Source organism: Erithacus rubecula (assembly GCF_903797595.1).
Source record: "Erithacus rubecula genome assembly, chromosome: 29".
NCBI lineage: Eukaryota > Metazoa > Chordata > Aves > Passeriformes > Muscicapidae > Erithacus > Erithacus rubecula.
In genome coordinates, this window is record NC_136681.1 from 862,811 (window position 1) to 867,878 (window position 5,068).

Below are 5,068 nucleotides of genomic sequence, written 5' to 3' on the forward strand. Positions count from 1 at the left end.
TGGCCACGCCGCCGCTCCCCATTGGCCGAGCCGCGAGGGTGTGTGCCCGGCGCGAGGGGGGGGCGGGGCCGGGGGCACCGGGGGGACACGGGGGGGACACGGGGGGTACATTGGTGAGACACTGGAGTGATTCTGGGGGGCACTGGGGGTGCACTGGGTGGGCACCGGGAGGACACGAGGGGGACATTTGGGGGTGCATTGGGTGGGCATCGGGGGGACACCGAAGGGACTTTGTGGGGACACTGAGGGGGACATTGGGGGAACACTGGGGTAATTCAGGGGGGACACTGGAGGTGCATTGGGCGGGCATCGGGGGGACACCGGGGGGCATTGGAGGGGGACACGGGGAGGACATTGGTAGAGCACCGGGGGAACACGGGGGGGGACACTGGGGGGCACACTGGGGGCGTGCATTGGGGTGATTCTGGGAAAACACTGGGGGTTCATTGGTAGGGCACCGGGGGAACACGGGGGGGCACTGGGGGGGGAAACGGGGGGGACATTTTGGGGGTGCACTGGGGAGACACTGAGGGTGCATTGGGTGGGCACCGGGGAGACACCGAAGGAGCATTGGGGGACACTGGTGCATTGGTAGGGCACCGGGGGAACACGGGGGGGACATTTGGGGGCGTGCACTGGGGGGACACCGGGAGACACTGACGGGGGCAGTGGGGGGACATTGGGGGAAACACTGCGGGGACATGGGGGGTGCATTGGGGGAGCAGTGCGAGGACACGGGGCGGGGGGGGGGGTTGGGTTACACGAGGGATCCAGGGCATGCAGCGGGGGTTACTGGGTGTATCAGGGGTGCACCGGAGGAACGCACGGGTGGGCTGGGGGTGCACTGGAGGGGTGAATTGGGGTGCACTGAAGCGGCTGGGGGTGCTTGGGAGTGTACGGGGGGGGGGGGGTGCATTGGGCCTGCAGGCCGGCGGTGTGTGCTGGGGGAGTGCATTGGGGTGTACTGGGGTTGCATCGGGAGGTGAATTAGGGTGTACTGGGGGTCATGCATTGGTTTGTACTGGGAAAGTGCACAGCGGGTGCATTACGGGAGCTGCGGGTGCCCTGAGGGTAGCACTGGAAGGTACTGGAGGTTGAGGGTGTACTGGGGGGTGCACCAGGGGGGCATTAGGAGGGTTGGGGGAGCACTGGGGGAGTGCATTAGGGGTGCAGTGAGGGTGTCCAGTGGGGTCTACTGGGAGGCTGTATTTGGGATGCTCTGGGGCTGCATCACACGTGTGACGCAGCGCATGTGTGTATCTATGTCAGTGCCCGCAGTCCGTCTGTGTGTCCGTGGCTGTGCCCGCAGCCCGTGACCGTGGCCGTGGAGGTGCCCGCAGCCGGTGTGTGTGTCCGTGGCCTCAGCTCGTGTGCGTGTCCGTGCCCGCAGACCATGTGTTTGGCCGTGGCCGTGGCTGTGCCCGCAGCCCGTGTGTTTGTCCGTGCCCGCAGCCCGTGTGTTTGTCCGTGTCCGTGCCCGCAGTCCGTGGCCGTGCCCGCAGTCCGTGGCCGTGCCCGCAGTCCATGGCCGTGCCCGCAGCCCGTGTGCGCGTCCCCGCACGCAGCCGCCGCTCCGCCCCGGTGTGCCCGGTGCTGTCACATGCGTGTGAACGTGCGCAGCCCTGTGCACCCGTCAGGTCGCATCCATCACCCCGCGGCCCGTGGCGCTCGCTCCTTCGCCCGCGTGTCCCGCTCCCCGTGCGCAGCCACGGAAGGCGGGGGTGCCCGCTGCGCCCCGCAAATCTTGGGAGGCATCGTTTGGGAGCATCGCTGGGGCTGGGGTCTGTCTCCACCACCCCGCTTTCCTCCTCGCCTCCATCCCGGCTCCATCCCGGCTCCATCCCGGCTCCATCCCGGCTCCGCGGGCCGCGGCCGGGCGTTGGTGGCCCAGAGCCCTACGAGGGCCGCGGCACGTCCTGGCCCTCCGGAGCGGCTCCGCTCCCCGCTGCCAGCAGAGCCGGTCCCAGCAGCCCTGGGGCAGAGTTACCCAACCCGTCTGCCCGCTCCCGCCGCTTTCCCAACCAGTCCGGAGCAGCTCTGGCTCTTCTTGCCTTCACCCTCTCAAGAGTTCTTTCTACGCAGCCATTTACATCATTTTGGTGTTTTTCATCAAAGGTCCCCCTCTTTCAGTTTCAAAGGAAAGAGAGGGAGAAACAACCAAAGCCAGAGGCAAGACAATCCTGCTACCAGACACCTTTTCCAGGAGGATCCAGTCCTGCCAGACCCACCATGAATCTGTCAGGCATTCCTGGTAAATCCCCAGATCGTGACATGATGCATTTTAGGATTTGGACTCAATGATCCTTGTGGATCTCTTCCAACTCAGGATATTCCATTAATCATTGCCCCTACATTTCAATTCACCATTTGATCCAGGTTTGAGGAGGGTTTTTTTTTATCCTAAAAAGCCAAATTCTCTGTGGTCAAGTTGAAATTAAAGCAGTATTTGAGCCTAAAAATAGCTGGACACATCTGTCCACCTTCCCCATCTGCTGACGGCCTGGCTGCATGAAGGAAGCAACTGTCTGCGCAAAATGAGGGACCTGTCTCATCCTTCTGTCCCATAAAATCCATTTATTCAGGGAAAATGTTCCCCAAGATTCCATTGATTTGCCAGATAATGCCCTAGTCAAGAAAAGACAGGAGGAGCTGAGCTCTGCTCAACCAGTCCATCTAAATAAAGTAATTTTTTTAATTTGAGGTTTTTCAGTTGGTTTTGGAATTCCTTCCCTGGAATAAAGCTCCCAATGGAAACCTTTTCAAGGCATCCCAGCGGCTTCCCAAACTCCACATGAGCTTGTAATAATCTATTGGCATTTAATGCTGCGTTCCTTAGGAAAAGGAAGCGGCTGATTGCAGGGATTGGAGCTACAACCAGCTCTAATTTCTCTAATGTGATTCCTTGGGGACGAGTGATGCAGTAATAACAGTGTCAGAGCGGGAGGAAGACCTGTGCCCAGCGGCCAGAGCAGGGACGGTGCATCCTGGAACTCTGACCCACAGCACAGAGCAAAGCCCCCCATGGAGCAATGCTGCTCCTGGGGACCCCCAGCAGAACACTGGGAACCCGGTGAGGGTCATAACCCACTTTTCTACTGGGGAAACTGAGGCACGGCTGGGTATAGAGGAATTGAGAACCAGACCATCCAAGCACGGAGCAGCTGGGATGACCCTGGAGCTGGAGCTGCTCCAGGAGAGGCGTGAACTCATCTGGGATCACTTGCCCCGTGATTCATTGCTCCAGCACTGCTCCACATAGCTTCCAAGGAGGTTTCATTGGACACAGGCACACACATCCCCACAAACCCATCGGCATCAGCGTGACACCAGTGACCAGTTATTGACTTTGCCCTGTCACCCAAAGCACCGGAAACCTGGAACCTGGCTGGACCCAGCCCTCGCACAGGGCCGGGAATAGAAAACCGGTTGGAGAACTTTTCTTTCTTCAGCAGCCACAGGATGAGCGCGTGACCTTGGGCTGAGCTGGGTGAAACAGCTCACCCACCCCAAACTGCTCCGTGAGGGGCGAGGGAGGGGAGGACTGTGCCCTGCCCTTGGGGATGGTGGGAATCCATCCTTCCTTCCTTCCACCCATCCTGCTGCTGCTCCTCCACACATCTCATGGGCAATCTCCAGCCCATCCCAAACCCCAGCTGCACCCCAAGGTCACACCGACAGACATCGCTCCCCAAACAGCCAGAGGGATTCCCCAGGGGTCGGGTGGGTGTCCCTGGGCTGGGCTGCCCCACAGCCTGGCTTCCCACCCCACTCACCAGGCTAATCCCCACAGAACGGACGGAAAAGGGGAGATTAAATTAGATTAGCTGGAGCCGCCTAATTTTAGCATCCTCACATGTCACTGACACACTGCTCCAGCTCTTCCATTGCTCCCCCAACCCCGCATGACCCTCAAAGCCACCAAGGCCACCAGCCAGGACAGGAGGACCCAAAGGGGGTTTGGCTGGGTAGTGGCACCCAGAGATGGGTGGGCATGGGGGTCACTAAACCTGTGCCAGGAGAGAGCTGGGGGTGATGGCCACTTTCCACTGGCCATGACCATCCTTGACTGGTGATGGCCATCCTGGAGTGGTGCTGGCCACCCTCCATTAGTGACAGTCACTCTCTATCAGTGGCAACCATCCACCTCCAGTGATGGTCACCATTCCTCATTTGTGGCCACCATCCCCGTGTGGTGGCCACTCTCCACTGGTGATGGTGACCCTCAACCTTGGATCATCTCCACCCCTAAGGAGCCCCCTCTGCCCAGGGGGTTTTGTATTGGGACTCTCCATTCTGGCACATCCCGTTTCCCCCCTCCACTCCCAGCTCCTGCCCTGCATGTCCTGTTGCTGCCTCCCGAATCATCACACCGTGAAGATGACATTGGCCTGAGCAGACCTCCCTCAGGGCAGTGCCAGCTCATCCAGCTGTACAGGAGCTCGCCAGCTCCATCAAACATCTCCTGATGCATTGGATGCTTCACAGAATCGTCCCCATTACGCCACAGGGAAAGGAAATGTCTGACCTCTTCCATTCCCAGGAGTCACACTGTCCCCAACATCCCAGGAAGGTCCCAAAAGTCCCAGTCCAGTACCTAAAGCCTGGATGCTGGAGCTGGTAGGAGCTGTGTCAGGAAGGAAGGTGTCCCCAAAAGCCAGCACAGCCAAATGCAGAGAGAGCCAAGGACCATCCCGTGTTCCAGATGGGCTGTGCCAGGTGCCACAAGATCTGGCACAGCTCCGAGGTCAAAAGTCCCGGTCAGGACACAGGACCCTGAGTCACTCTGCCCTGGCATGAGCAACTCCTGCGTGCGGCACTTTCCCAATCCCAGCGGAAAGGGGAGGTTTCTCCTGCAACCCTGGGGCACTTTCCGTGGGCACTGCGTGGGACATGCCACGTCCCTGATGCCACCAAACTGGAGCACAGGACTGGGCAGGGAACACTCAGTGCCAGGGGCTTTTCCCTCACCTCTGCCCAGAGGACCCTCATCCTTTCTCCCAGGGCTGTGGGTGTGGGCAAACTGGATCCCGGGGTTTTGTGGCAGTGGAGTAACCACCCCAATGGTCCT